This window comes from Carassius gibelio, chromosome A25 (assembly GCF_023724105.1).
Source record: "Carassius gibelio isolate Cgi1373 ecotype wild population from Czech Republic chromosome A25, carGib1.2-hapl.c, whole genome shotgun sequence".
Lineage (NCBI taxonomy): Eukaryota > Metazoa > Chordata > Actinopteri > Cypriniformes > Cyprinidae > Carassius > Carassius gibelio.
Genome location: NC_068395.1, coordinates 10,107,732 through 10,124,651, shown reverse-complemented (window position 1 = coordinate 10,124,651; position 16,920 = coordinate 10,107,732). Strand labels below are relative to the sequence as shown.

Below are 16,920 nucleotides of genomic sequence, written 5' to 3'. Positions count from 1 at the left end.
CTCTCTCTCTTAATTTCTTTTTCTCTTAGAACAGGACATGCCTATCAAGTCCTAATAGGATCATCATATCATATCAGTTGGCTCTCCGCTCTATTAATTGCACTGGATGGGAAACCGCTCTTTGAAGTTGGGTCTGATAGTCGCTCTTACACATGTGGAGGACTCTGGGTTGGCTGATCAAAGATCCATATTGTCATTCACTGGCCATCGTGCACATATCAAAGCATCCCTTTGGGTTCTGTGGGGGATTGCAGGATTTTTTGTAGCATACGCTAGGGACTCGTGGACACTGTAGGAGTTTTGATTGTGGTTCTACAGTGATGTCAGTCATTGTTTGGAAGATAAATAGAAAAGCAATAAATGTCTGAAAGGGGTTGCTCTAGTAGTCAACTACTTGGTTAGTTTATCACTAGTTTTGTTGTATTCTAGTTTTATCACATAGCATCACTTTCAGTGCAAAAAGTACAAATGTGTATTCATACCACCTGTATGGATTGTGTAAGTGTTTGTAAATGTTTTCAGCAGTCTTGATTCCAGAAGTTTATTTTCCCATAGGGATAAAAATAAAATAAATAAAAAAGTCTTTGTTAATGAGTTATAAGCTATGAACCAAACCTACCCTCTGTGAGGTGAATCACAACATTGCAAACTTTGGTTAGAAGCAAAAACGTATTTGAAAATTAAACTAAAATACTTTAATTTACTAAAACCCCATGAAGCATTGTGAAAGTCTTTCTGGTGTTAAACACGAAAAAAAAAAATGAAATAGGTGAAATAATGCAGGCTGATTGCTTTAACAAAAGCATATACCATTGATTAATACACTAGGTCTATCCTTTTAAAAGTTAATGTTAAAAATTGATTGCCTGTTGAGAATGTTTTTCCCCAGACCTTCACTGTTAAAGTCTATTGTATGAGGAACATATTTAATGTCCCGAAAGCTTTTGTACACTTTCAAGTAGTGCACTTGCAGACACAGACACAATAGAAGAAGAAAAAAGGATTCAATCTAAATTATTATGCTTTTTATCAAACAGAACCCAAAAGCCACCCTTTTACACCATATGTGTTATTTGATTCATATTCTTGTTCCACATTGATTCATTTTCCTTTCCCTTATTTACAATTTTGACATGCAGAATGTAGGCGGCTACATAAATTACAGATTAATTTTGAATTAACATTTCGCCAATGGTTGACACATATTTCACACCTAGAAAGAAATGGGTTTATCCTTCTGAAATACAGCCGTGCTTTATCATCTGCTGTATGAATCCAAGGCATATAGACCATCTAAACATCTTTTTCCACTTCTCGCACTTTCGGGTCAAACAGAGTTTTGCTTTTTCCCGTCTCTCTTAAATTTTTGGAAATGTTTGTAATTTCTGTTCAATCTTTGAGGTCCAGCTCAGCTTCATTGGGCTCCAGAGATCTTCATTACTGGTCTGTCATAGTTGAATATTTCAGATTGTTTAAGTGCTCAACTAGTTGATATTATATTAAAAAGGTTTCATGTGTATTTTTGCACATAAGGAACTTTGAAATTGACCAATCAGCATCCAGGACCACAAATATCAATTTTAGAATATAATAATTTCAGATAAATTTCCTGTAACCTTAAAGATTTGATATTAAATGATAGTGTTGTCAAATCAAATGTTAGTTTTTAATAATTATGTAATAATATAGTATTTTATATGTTAGTTGGTTGTTTTTCTGTATTTGTGTTCCTGTAGCTCAACTGGTAGAGCACTGCGTTAGCAAGCAAGCAAGCGCAGGGTTGGGGGTTCGATTCCCCGGGAACACATGATATGTAAAAACTGATAGCCTGAATGCACTGTAAGTCGCTTTGGATAAAAGCGTCTGCTAAATGCATAAATTTAACTTTTTTTAATTTGATCATTCAAGATTCAGATGACACTATATGTAATGGCTCATTTCCACTGAGTGGTACGGTACAGTACAGTATGATTCGGTTGGGTTACCCTGATCAGGCTTGTTTCCACTGCCAATAGTACCCTTACTTGGTAGGCGTGGTGTATAACAGAAGGTAGCAATAGACAATAAACCGCGACAATAAGCACAACTCAGCAAAACAGCCATTATAAAAGTATAACTAAAGTATAAGAGGCTTATAAAGACAATAGCATACGGTTAATTCAAACATATGCAACAATGTCAACACTGTACTACGGTAAAATTCAAATTAAATATATAAAGTTATAATACATAACTTTGTGCTCAGCCAAAATTATATGATCAGGAACAAATAACAGATTCATGACAACCACGAATGCCTGTTAAATGTAGCCAACCCAAAATAAATTGTATCTCATGTATTATCACTGCAGAGACATCAGAGCCAGCGGCAAACACCAGAAGCACTGGCCGAGCTACAAGAGCACTGAGCAAAGCAAATTTTCAAATAGGCGCTATCTTTATAAATAAACCGCAGATCTGAGTTTTAAATAATTACATTCACGCCTGAAAAACTCTTCAAACTACATTTCTTGACACAATAACATTAATATTTAGAAAATTACTCTGGTTTTTGGGCAATGACATTTCACAAGTCTACAAGAACAGACAAGAACGCATATTGAGAAACCGCTATTGTCTGTGTGAAATTATAAAAAACACGGTTATATTTTTTTTGTGTTTTTGTGCACTGATGTTAATAAGCCTAACACTCACAGCAGAGCAGAACGAGTGAAGGAGAAGCTTTATCCCCTTGTATCACGCAAAAGTGACGATTCTAAGTCAACCAATCAATGTTCTACTGTGAGTTTAGCTCCACCCTTTTGATAGCCTTTGCTGTGCTAGGTACCCCAACAGAAGGGTACCAAAATAGTTGTATGGTACTGTTCGCTACTTTGGTACTATTCACAACTTCTGACAGTGGAAATGGAAATAATTGCTTACCGTATTGTACCGAACCGTACCGCTCAGTGGTATCAGACATCTCGCTTTATTTGCATTTGTGCATTAGCTACAGTATTTGGTACATACATACAAAAAAGCAATTGAACATTTTCAATTTATCAGATCATCAATATTTAATCAACATTTAATAACTGAATGAGCAAATGCATAATTTTGCCATTTATTTAATTATAGAGCTACTATAATTTTATGACAATTTTCTTCTGTGTTTAAAATTTTAATAGTCAACACTTCATTGTGAGGGGACTGGACTCAAATTAAATCATTTGGATATTCTTTAATTCAGCTCTCTGAAACAGTTGTGTAACCTTTACTGAAGCAACAGACTACAGCACTCATTCGCAATCAATTAGCGTAACCCCTGTCTATTGCCAAGCAGGACTGAGGTCAACTCATCACACACACACACGGACCACAGCCTTTTATAAGGATAGGCCAGGTTACCAAGCAACTTGTTTGTATCTTAAGAGCTTTCACACAAACATGTGTTTAAATATTAGAGTGTGTCCCCTGAATTATTGTTTCGTGTGTGTGTGGAAAACTGTAGTTACTTTGGTTTTTGGTGCAAAGTGAGATTTTGTGGATCGTGAAGGATCACTTGCTTTGTGTGGTGACCAGTACAGTAAAACTCTAATAAAATACTCAAAAGAGGATCTAAACTCTTTCTTAAGAGTGATTAAAAATGCAGTTTCTGACAAAAAAAATAGCTCTCATCTTCACGGTGTAGTCATAACTCTCATTAGGGCATCAGTCAAGCAGGATCTGCCTGCTACTGCTTTCATTGATTATGACAGAATGTGCTGTGAATAAATGATGTAAGATTAGTCCATGCCTATATATATATATATATATATATATATATATATATATATATATATTAGGGCTGGGCAATATATATAAAAAAAAGATATCTCGATATTGTCAAAATTTTTACGATATTCAATATATATCTCGATATGTTTGCATTTGCTTTTCAATAATAAGAAAACATGATTTTCTTTTGGCCATAAAAAAAAAAAAAACTTTGTCAACTGTCTGTGGCTTTAAGAGAAGCTCTGTGGCACGAAACTATGTTTCCTACTGACACTAAAAACCCTCTTAGATGGAGAGCTAGTTGCTGAAGCACATAGCTATTTCTTATATATAAATATATATAAATGAAGACCAAAGACTTTTGCATTCTCTCTGTCTATATTATGGAAACTGGTAAACATATCAGTGAAATTCCCCAATAGAAATTCCAAATGGCCATAGCCTATGTTTCTCTATTCAATCATCAGCGGTCGAGTAAGTGCATTTATTTTGCGATCACAAATGCAAACAATACAGTTGAGATCTCACGACAGAACACAGACGGGCTGAATGACGCTTTCATTAGATCGCTCAATTCCAGCTTGTTAGTGTTTTCAGATTATTGTCGGCGGCTCTTCCGCAGAGGAGTGAGCATATTCAAATTTTACATCGTCCTCAAAATTATTCCGATATTATCGCCAATGTTCGATATATCGCCCAGCGATATATATATATATTATATATTATATATTAGGGCTGGGCGATATATCGATAATATAATAATATACTGTATATATACACAGTACAGATCAAAAGTTTGGACACACCTTCTCATTCAAAGAGTTTTCTTTATTTTCATGACTATGAAAATTGTAGAGTCACACTGAAGGCATCAAGGGCTATTTGACCAAGAAGGAGAGTGATGGGGTGCTGCGCCAGATGACCTGGCCTCCACAGTCACCAGACCTGAACCCAGTCGAGATGGTTTAGGGGTGAGCTAGACCGCAGACAGAAGGCAAAAGGGCCAACAAGTGCTAAGCATCTCTCGGGGAACTCCTTCAAGACTGTTGGAAGACCATTTCAGGTGACTACCTCTTGAAGCTCATCAAGAGATCGCCAAGAGTGTGCAAAGCAGTAATCAAAGCAAAAGGTGGATACTTTGAAGAACATAGAATATGACATAATTTCAGTTATTCCACACTTTTTTGTTATGTATATAATTCCATATATAATTCCACATGTGTTAATTCATAGTTTTTATGCCTTCAGTGTGAATCTACAATTTTCATAGTCATGAAAATAAAGAAAACTCTTTGAATGAGAAGGTGTGTCCAAACTTTTGGTCTCTACTGTATATATATACACAGGGATGTAGTGGAGGCTAAACGCACGTAAACGCGGTTTACGCACCTCCCAAAATTCGGAAATAGCGTTTACCCACCTCCAAAGTGTGTTTATCCACCTCTAAATTGAGCTTATCCACCTCTAAATAGCCTACAGTTCCTATTTTAAATTAAACTTATGTCGTTTTAGTTTCATATTGTTCATTATTAGTTTCATAGGTTGTTTGTTGTTAAAGATGAAGTCTTTCATATTGCGCTGCAACTTGTCAGTGTTGACCAATTGCTTGCGGTGTTGACAGTAGTGGGAAGTTCGGATCTTTGAGTGTCATTCAGCAAAATGAACTAATTTTTTCTATTCCCGTCTCTATGGGACTGACAGGAAGAATAAAAGACTCGGACCTCACCTGTCGATTCAAAACCCATATGTTGTGTAATGCGCATGTGCGGTCAACACAAAATGAACGAATCATTCTCCGAGACAACTCGGTAGTCCTGAGTCATATTAAAGATTCGTTCAAAATGAACGACACACAACAGACAGCATCAAGATTCAAAAATGGATATCAGACAATTAATAATAATACTACTACTAATAATAATAATAACGTTCGTTATTTTGAATAGAAATCATCACTCATACAGCAGCCATTCATCTCATCTCCGGTTTGTGTTCGTTTACATACAATATCCACGATCTGCATATAGTCCAATGGTGCGCACATTTGAAGAGATAATAATTTTATGACATGTTTGTAAAATATTTCGTCATACAGAATAACATTTCTATTCATTTTACACTGATTTATGCGATCTAAAGAACTAAAACAGCTAACTAGCGATTACTCTCCTCTTATTGATTCGCGTCAGCTAGGACATCAGGGCAATATCATTAGTTTGTAAAGCTGTCAATCATCTCACGTGAACCACGTGACCAAAAGGATGTCCTTCTGCAATGAAGCTGTCTGTGTCATTGCAGTCTGTGTCATTGATAAAATATATGAAAGACAAAAGTAAAAAAAATATTTGATTCCAGCTTGTTAAATGTGAATATGTTCTAGTGTCTTCTCTCCTCTGTGACAGTCAACTGAATATCTTTGAGTTGTGGACAAAACGAGAGGACCATTTGAGGACCATTCCTGGGCTTTTGGGGAAACACTGATCCACATTTTTCTGACATATTATAGACCAAACAACTAACCGATTAATTAAGAAAATATTCAACAGATTAATCCACTATTAAAATAATCCCAAATCCCTAATCATTACGTACAAGTGCATTGCATTGGAACCTCTGGATATAAGCCTCCCTCACTATTCCTCTTTAAAAAAAAATAGTTCTCTCTGTTTTGTCATTTAGTAAACTTTATAGATTTCAACCTTATTATTTCTTCTTGAGTCTCTTTAACAAGAACTTAGATGAATGTATGAATTGAATAGTGATTGTGTGACCTATATGAGGGAATAACCAGTGATACCTTGGTAGTAATATCAAATGATAGCCTATAACGATGTCATCAGGATACACATACACCCACCTTACCGTGACCACGATGTGGTCACCCAGAATTTATAGTTTACCCACCTCTTTTTTTACCACTTCACCTCTGTATATATATATATATATATATATATATATATATATATATCTCATACACACGTTTATTAATTAATTTTATTATAAACAAATAAACCAATTGTAAGCAAGACTAGTCTACCATAAAACAGGCCTGTAAGAATAAATGCAAAAATTAATTACAAAAAACTTTGTATAAATGTATCCTTTTTTTTATATAGGGTAATAAATACAATGTCAGAGTAAATAAATGTACAAATAAATGAACATACAAATAAAACTAAGTAATGTGAATAAATAAATACATTGTAATACAAAAATAAATATAGGACTACATTTAAACTAATTGTGTTTGTTTACGTGTACATTTATTTATGTATTTATTTACTTTTTTTTATTTCTGCAGGTTTGGGCTTCTCTTTGCTTTAAATTATTTTTATTTTAATATTAGTTTGATTATTTTGATGGTACCCTTTAGACAGCTGTTGATAAGTAACTCTGCATCTACATGTCGACTAGCGGTCATTAGAGTCTGCTACTGTAAATATGTGCTAACACTTTATTTTGATGGTCAACCAACAGATAAACTGACTATACTTCAGTTTATTCTACCATACTAGAGTCTATCATTGATTGACTAAGGGGACCATCAAAATAAAATGTAACCATATAAAGCATTGCATTTGTTTCAGTTGGGGTATTAAGCTCACATCAATTAATTAACATTAGCTCCAAAGAAACACTCAAATAACACTCAACATCTAACCACTCACAAGCTGTAGTAAGATACTGTGCAGATCTTAAATAAACAAGATATGATTCAGTCCATTTTACTATAAATGAAGTAGATATAATATGGTGTTCATTGAGTGTTATAAATAATCCTCTTAAACTTATAACCACAAATACGTAAGTATTATGATGTATTATAATTGTTGTTATGATTATTCATGAATTAATAGAATATATTATGAGTTTTTTCATAATGTATTATGCATTCATTATAATGCTTTAAGAATTCCCTTATAATGTATTATAAATACAGGCTTCATAGAAAGTGTTACCAAATATTGTCGTTTTAAATTTTTTAGACATCCTTTTTTTTGTCCATCTAACATATTACCTCTAGCCTGTTTATTATTACCCACAATCTTCCATCCTTCTTAACAACCTGCTTTTACAGATTCTGCATGTTGTTTGTGTTTGATAAAGGACTGATAAGAGGCTGTTCAGTGCTTTCTTTTTCCAAGTTTAGCTGCTCTGTACAGACACTAAGCTCCGAAACGCAGTGATTCAGAACACACTTCCTTTTATTACACTCTGAGGACCTGTCAAATCATCTTCAATTATAATAATAGAGTTATTGTGTGTGAACAGAAGAGCTGGCATTTTCCTCCTCTGTCCTCAATCTTTGCCATTTATTCACTGTGGCAGCTTTTCATTGTGCACGGCATTAATATGTTGCCTATAGACTTATTTTGATCAATGATGACATCAACCTTCCCATTAATGCCTAATAAAATTGAAAAGCCATGATTTGGCACCGTATGGGTGGTGGAAGCCTGATTGTTAAAGTTCACATAATAATTATATGTCAGATTTCTGGGAGCGGTGACCTGTAAATTAGTGCCCAAGAGACATTTGACCTCAGGTCACCCCCCAGAGCAGCCATTTCTATTACTACTGACTCAATTTGTTTTGCAGATTCATACAAACCCTTAAACCTAATCTAAGCTTGCATTTTAGGGCACATCTCATCGCTGCTCCATTGGCACTTCAGACATGAATGATGCATCAAATCATACAGCTTGTTGAAGGTGTGCTATTACTTTCCACCTTTGAGGAGAAGTGTGCTATTACTTTTCTTTCGATAATATAAAATTCTATTTTTACCGATTGTCTGACTGATAAATGACAAGCCAAGCCAAGTTTTATTGACTTGGATGCTTATTGGAAATAACATTCGCTGGGGGAAATTTGTTAGAAAGGAGATGGGTTCAGTTTTTGTATCACTGATGTCACTGATTTCGCTAAGATGCTCTTCTCAGAAATGATTTGTCAATAAGAACCCTTGTAGCTTGATGAAATCAGTTTCACATGACGAAAAATAATGTTGAAGTAATCTTCAATTCGCAAACACAGTTCAGTCCAAATGGATTTAGAGATTCAAACAGCACTCTCGGCTCTAAGAAGAGGCTCTAAATGATTAATGTGGCTATATCTAGTCTGAACCACTCGCACCAGCTGACTAACAGTCTAATAGCCAGACCTTTGACTGAACTAGCGTCCGGTACATATTGCAGCTTATTCTGGCCAAAAACAGGCCCACGTGTACATGTAAAGCGGTGAGTTATGGTTTGTTTTGATTTGACATGTTGTTTTAAAGGTAATTCACTATTAAAGCCTGTTTCTGCCATGGAGTAAAACAAACAAGGTCATTGCAACTAGGGATGCAATGATACCATTTTTTCAGAACCGATCCGATCCGATACTGAAAATTCTGAGTATCTGCCAATACTGATCCAATCCAATACCAGCTCAGTTTTTTTTTAAAATCAATGTAGAAGATACTCTAGATTCTAGAAAAATCACAGGTGCACAATAATTTTATAAAATCTAGTGAAATATTTTTTTTACAAATAAAAGTGAATAAGTCTAAAATCTGGTAAATTGTTAATTTGTAATGTTGTAAAATACGTTCATAAAAAACAACAACACTGAGTCACAGTGTGCAAGGCTGTTCAGCCTTCCGAGTCCACATAGAACAGTTAGTATAACACACAAGCTGCTCGGCTCGGTGTTCATCTTCAGTTCTCTCTTCACAGCAGTTCAGTCAGAGTACTGTTTGAGTAAATGAATTACTCCGGGATATTGGTTAATTTCGACTTAGAGGGAGTGTTAGCCACATTAAAAAAGTAAATAACTTAATTAGTGGATTAATGCTCACTGGAGACGCAAACTGTTTCAAACGATTCTGTCCGATCTGGTGAACTGGTTCAACTGGTTCACGAAGAAGAATCGGTTAAATCAAATGATTCGTACGCGAACCGGACATCACTAGTACAAAGTTAAGAGATATTAATATGTAGTGTATTAAATCTGTGAACAGTTTTAAACCTCAGTTACTGTGCACTCTTGAAGAGTTTTTCATGGTTTTGACTGTAATAACCAAACGCGACACGCAGTTTGATTGTTGAATGGAGGACGACAGACAGCTGCAGCAGAAAGAAGACTAACTAATATCACTAATTGTTTATATCTCAACATTCTGACTTTTCTTCTCATAATTGAGTTTTTATCTCACAATAAAAAATTAATGTCTGACTTTTTTTCTCAAAATTGCCAGTAATGCTGCGTATGTTGCAAAATTGTTCTTTTTTCAAGAGATTAAAGAATTCTGACTCACTTTCTAGCAATTAAAAAAGAAAAGAATTGTGTGGTGGAAAAATTTTATAATTGAAAAAAACTGAGTATAACCTGAGTTGTGAGGCTATTGTCTATCTATACACTGAACAAAATTATAAATGCACACTTTTGTTTTTGCCCGCATTTTTCTCTCAAAGATCTAAGACTTTTTCTATGCACACATAAGGCCAATTTCTCTCAAATATTGTTCACAAATCTGTCTAAATCTGTGTTAGTGTGCACTTCTCTTTTGCCGAGAAAATCCATCCACCTCATAGGTATGGCATTAGACAGCATGATTATTGCACAGTGGTGTGCCTTAGGCTGGCCACAACAAAAGGCCACTCTAAAATGTGCAGTTTTACTGTATTGTGGGGTCGGGGGGTTCCAAAAACCAGTCAATATCTGGTTTGACCCCCCATTTTCCTCACACAGTGGAACACATCTCCTTCGCATAGAGTTGATCAGGTTGTTGATTGTGGCCTGTGGGATGTTGGTCCACTCCTCTTCAATGGCTGTGTGAAGTTGCTGGATATTGGCAGGAACTGGAACACACTGTTGTATACGCCGATCCAGAGCATCCCAAACATGCTCAATGGGTGACATGTCCAGAGAGTATGCTGGCCATGCAAGAACTGGGATTTTTTTTCAACTTCCAGGAATTGTGTACAGCGCCTTGCAACATGTGGCCATCCATTACCATGCTGCAACATGAGGTGATGACCTTGGATGAATGGCACAACAATTGGCCTCAGGATCTCGTCACTGTATCTCTGTGCATTCAAAATGCCATCAATAAAATGCACCTGTGTTCGTTGTCCATAGCATATGCCTGTCCATACCATAACCACACCGCCACCATGGGCCACTTCATCCACTATGTTGACATCAGCGATTTGACGATTGTGAGCATTTGTCCACTCAAGTCGGTTACAGTGATGAAGTGCAGTCAAGTCGAGACCCAGATGAGGACGACGAGCATGCAGATGAGCTTCCCTGAGATGGTTTCTGACAGTTTGTGCAGACATTCTTTGGTTATGCAAACCAATTGTTGCAGCAGATGTCTGGTTGGCTGGTCTCAGACGATCTTGAAGGTGAAGATGTGCTAAATGTGGAGGTCCTGGGCTGGTGTGGTTACACGTGGTCTGCGGATGTGAGGCTGGTTGTATGTACTGCCAAATTCTCTGAAACACCTTTGGAGACGGCTTATGGTAGAGAAATTAACATTCAATTCATGGGAACAGCTCTGGTGGACATTATTTCAGTCAGCATGCCAATTGCTAGCCTGACTACGTCAGACTCCGTACTTCTGCTCAATTTCAGTTAGCTTCTGTACTCAGTCTGAGATAGCAAACCATCTCCCAATTTTCCTCTGGCTCCAAAACAACCGGCCAATCAACGAACAGAGGGCGGGCTGAGAGCCCTCCCCCTTGGTTCCTCTCATGCAGGATCAGGTTAAAGAGGCAGCGTAACTTGCTCGATGGTTTTGTTTTTGCAGCATACTTGTCTACAGTGGAAGTTTGAGGCGGCTAAGCCGGCGCATAACACACGTCATAACCAAACGTTATGTGTTTGGCTTACGGGTACACCAATGATTTGCGTTTATAATTTTGTTTGGTGTATATTTGATCTGTCCAGGTCATAGCAGTACTTTGCAGTTCAGTTTTGCATGCAGCAGGTCAGAGGACAGACTGTGAGACTAGTTGACTTGTGACTACATGCTGGACATATACATGGTAGAGCTGAAGAAACTAGGTGCCAGATATATAGATAAAGAGGTGAGAATCAAATCCTGGGGTGCATTATTTGCCGTATGACCTTTTACTTAAATTTTATCTAGAGTTGTGAAGTTTTGCATAAGTTAAGATGCCTGTATTGTTCAGGTGCTCCAGTAATGTTTAATTGCTATTTCTGAAAAGTTGGCTTAATTGCATTTTCTCTCATTTCACTCCTGAAGTGGTAATTTAAATTTAAATTGGACATGGTAAGCACATCAATTAAAAAACTAACTTAAAATCACCTTGAAAAAGAAATTGTATCAAATAAATTTGAACACTTCTTCAAAGAATAAAGGTTCCATTAGGTCATTGTGAACTTTATTTTAAATGCTTTTGGGTCCATTCAGGCTAACTTGTCTACTTCAGAGCCCACCACCAACAGTAATAAAATACCTTCACAAGTTCAACCTTCAGCCTCCCTCTATTGTTACGGAAAAAACAGCTAATCATGCCAAGCAAGGGCTGTATTCGTGTCCCCGCAGGTTAGATTGCTTATTTTCTCAATGCTATATTTATGAAAATGATTTCAGCTGTGCTTGATGATGGCAGGAAATTAGAGTTGAGCGGCTGTAGGACTTGCTGTATTGTAGTGATTAGGCAATGAAGTCAGTACTCTAGCCATATAGACAGGCTTTCTGAGTCACCTGAAGACCTTAACCAGTGGTTATGAGTTATGTTAAAATAAGACCCATTTTATAGATGTGTTATGTGTCACAGTGGTCTGTCATTTTTGAGCTTGTGTCGTGCAGAAATCCTGCACCCCTTGGCCCGAATGTATAATCCACCTCCTAAATACAATCATTATTTACCAGCGTTTTAATGAGGATAATGTTGTTTAACCCCTTACTAGAGACAGAAATGACATACCCAAAATAAAAAGGTTTCTGCTCATGATTCTTTCTGACTAGATACATAATCAACCTTTGTTCACAAAGCTGACACTTTAAAGTTTACTGTTCAGGAATCAGAATCACTCAGACTGTTATGATAATAGAGATATATAAGCTCAAACATAAAAACAAAAATAAAAATATTAAAAACATATGTTTTAAATGTATTTAAAAAATTGTTGATGTAGGATATGAGTTTGAAAACACAGTGTAGCTAAGGCCACAAGTCTTCCAAAACTTCATAAAAAATGTCATAATCGAATCTGTAAAACTGTGAATTTTATGAAATATTTTCTAAGGCCATGTCATGTGTGTTTTTAGAGAAGGCTAATCAGATTGATTTATGGCCCTTGTCATCTCTGTAAGATCTCACATGTAAACACTGATGTGTGTTTTATATGTGTGTTTGGCTGTGAAAACTGCCCGTTTCATGATTGTATTGTTCTCACCAAACGAGTCTTTCACACCTCCGCCAGGTACGACACATTATCCGCATTATTCTTTTATCATTATTCTTTTGTTTTTATTCCACCTTTATTAGCCTTGATTGTGGTTTTTCAGGCTTTACAAAGCAACAAAGCAGCGATCTCACTTCAGTCTCTCTTTGCATTTAGCCCTTATTTATCAAAAGTCTTAATATAAAAATACAACAAAACATTTTCTTACGACATTGACGTGAATTATTGAGACAAAAATGCATTATGAAGAAGAAAAGCACCTGCTATTAGTAGCATTGGTGCTAATGTTAGCATCAAGCTACATCAGACAATTTATGAAATTATTAGTACACTTTTATAAAAAAACTCACTTTAAACCCCGATCGAGTGTTTATAATAACTTCCTTTAGCGATCAGGGATGGAATTTGGTCGTTTACTGTTGTAAAAATATATTATATGTAGCCTTTTTCATCGCTGCACAAGTTAGCATTTCCCATGTACATTTTCGATTTTTTTTATAAAAACGCCCCAGATCTCAAGAAATTCTCATACCAAGCTTTACTATCGTAATCGCGGGTTTATTATTTGGATATTTCATGTGTACAGAGGTGTTTCAGTGTTGTTTTGGCCAGATAACTACCAGGAAGTGTGCAGGAAGCATGTGACACGATGTGGCGGTGTCCATATATGACACTGTAAGATTGACACTTGCAAGGCCCAATCAGAGTCTGAGTCACACACGAGCTGACACCACTGCGCACACACAGATCGCTGGGAGAGGCTGTTTATCATCAGATCGCGTAAATCCGTGGAAAATGAATAGAAATGACGATTCTGTCTGAAGAAATATGAAGTAAACATCAGTAAATATATCCATATATCTCCGCAGATATGCATCTTTTGTCTATAAATCCTTATTGACGCTGTTCAGTGAGTCTATGTGAACACAAATAAACCGCTTTTGACGTGACTGAATATGAGTGAGTGATTAATTTCTATTCAAAATGTGGCATAATACGGATTTATTATTTTGCACTTCTGACATAAATCACTAAATATCTGTCACTGCAACAATGTTTTATCAAAATATTGGTCAAATATCGAAACTAGAGTCTTTAAACTTTCAATTGATGCACAGTTTGTCCAGATGAAGTAAGACAGTGATGTTTAATGTGCTGTGAAAGTGAAACAATAATAAACTGGGGCCGTCGGCGATGTTCGCACGTAAAGGGGTTAATATTAGTCTGGATTTTAAACTGAATTATAGGTTACACTTCGAAAGAAGGTAAAATTTGTTAACATTAGTAAATGCATTAAATAACGTGAACTACCAGTGAACTTTTTTTTTGTTGTTGCTGATTGAAATTAATAATAAAAAATAAAAAAAAATGTTAGTTACTCTATTAACTAATGTTTACACACTGAACCTTATTGTTGTGTTAAAGGGGGGGGGGGGGGGGGGGGGTGAAATGCTATTTCATGCATACTGAGTTTTTTACACTGTTAAAGAGTTGGATTCCCATGCTAAACATGGACAAAGTTTCAAAAATTAAGTTGTACGTTTGAAGGAGTATTTCTGTTCCAAAAATACTCCTTCCGGTTTGTCACAAGTTTCGGAAAGTTTTTTTCGAGTATGGCTCTGTGTGACGTTAGATGGAGCGGAATTTCCTTATATGGGTCCTAGGGCACGTCTGCCGGAAGAGCGCGCGCTCCCGTATAGCAGAGCACTGAGAGCACAACAGACATTCACTGATCAGAGCGAGAGCGAAAAGTCACAAAAGGAGTGTGTTTTTGGTTGCCAGGGCAAGACAACCCTGCACAGATTACCAAAGAAAAAACAGCATTAAGGGACCAGTGGATGGAGTTTATTTTTACAGAGCATCAATGGAGTTGTGCAAGTGTTTGTGTTTGTTCCCTGCATTTCTAAAATGCTTGTTTTACAAACAAAGCCCAGTTTGACGACGGATTTGCGTATCGCTTATTTCTTAAGGATGATGCAATCCCAACGAAAAAGGGTCACGATTGTGTGTTGGAACCGCAGGCGGTGAGTAAAACTGCTTAAAATATCTCTGCCTCCTTGTTAGTGCGTCCGCCTCCCATGCGGAGACCCGGGTTTGAGCCCCGCTCGGAGCGAGTCGTTGCTGCTGCTGCTCTCGTTCAGTTTCAGCCTTCACAGCTGTCACAGCTTCCAAACGCTCTCAACGCAAAAGCTTACTCGCGCTCGTGATTCTTTAGCTCAGCCCACACGTCACGCCTCCAGGCGCTCGTGTTTTCCGGGAAAAATCGGTACAGACTATCTTTCTCTTATGAATATAATAAAACTAAATACTTTTTGGAGTTATGAAGGATGCAGTACTACTCTATAGGTACTCAAGATTAACAGGATATTGAGTGAAAACAAGCATTTCACCCCCCTTTAAAGTCTGAAATAGTACCTTAAATATTAATAATCATATCTTTAAAAAAAATTTACATCATGGGATTTCAAGAGAAAATAGTGATTGAGAACATATGTAAGTACATAAAGAAAACTGTATAGAAGACTTATGAAACATAGCTCAGACAGAGTTGGTTAATGTGGTGAAATCCTTTGTGAAATCTGTATGGGAAATTCTTTCGCTCTTATGCGAAATTCCTGATCATATATAAGTCATATGACTATATTTCAAATTCACAGAACAATTGAAATATGACGATACCTTTATATAAAAACAAAACATAGGTCGTGGATACCATTTAATGTTCATAGTGAAACTGTAGGATTTCAAGCAAAAGGTTGTGAATAGATACCCCCAAAACATTTCCTTCAACCAATGAAATCATTATGAATGCAGGAAAGAAAAGATTTTACACAATCGCACCAAAATGAAGCACACCTGTGGCTGATTTATCATTGTGTTTGAGTTTTGCTCTTCACATTTTGACCAGCACCTCTGCTTCTGACATTTTCAGAAGTGTCTTGAGGCATCAACAAGGCTTTTCCTTTAAACACATTCCTAGCACAAACACACAAGACAACAGACAAGAGTCCCAATGTGTTTGTTTTGTTACGAGTAGTCTGCCCTTTAGCCAGGACTGAATCATTTCTCTACACATTCAGCCTGAGGTTGTCGTGATCTGTTTTTTATTTTTTTTTAGTTTCCTCAACATTCTCAATCTCTCTCTCCCTCGATCTCACATTTGTTTCTTACTCTTCTCCCATGTGTTTACCACCCTGTGGTCCTCAATTGGATTACTGTTTGACAGCATTGCATACAGAATCGCTGCAGGCGCTGACTTTGAAGGCCGTCAGAAACATGAGTATAGGGTTTTTTACCCTCTTTCTTTTTCCCATTCTCATTTTACATTTCCTTCAGACACTCATTTGCACTGTTGCTCTGCTTTTTTCCTTGAAACTAATGTAAATCTCCCTACATCCCCTACTTTTCTGTCTTTCTCTTTTCGGCTCTAGATTCATACATTACTTCATCAGTTTCTTTGCATTCAGTGTCACAGCAAACACTGAAAAGATACTCCGATCAAACTCAGTATACTGTAGGTCTGATTAGTATTATGAGGGTTGACTAGAGAGGATCTAATTATAGAGCTGACTCTGACTGGTTTATGTCCAGACATCATCCTGTACCGCTCATTACCTCCAGTCCCTCTCATTTGGTCCCTTACTTCTTTTTCTGCATGAAACTTTCCAGAGCGGTATTGTGTGTTGCCAAACTGTCATTAGGTCTCTTTCTGTTACCAATAGAAACTTGCATTATATG

The 16,920-nt window shown here is 36.6% G+C and overlaps 1 protein-coding gene across 8 annotated transcripts in view; it reads left to right on the top strand.

Moving 5' to 3' along the window:
- Positions 1 to 16,920, top strand: part of LOC127947096 (calcium-dependent secretion activator 2) — a 149,850-nt gene that overhangs the window by 29,526 nt on the left and 103,404 nt on the right. The window lies entirely within an intron of this gene.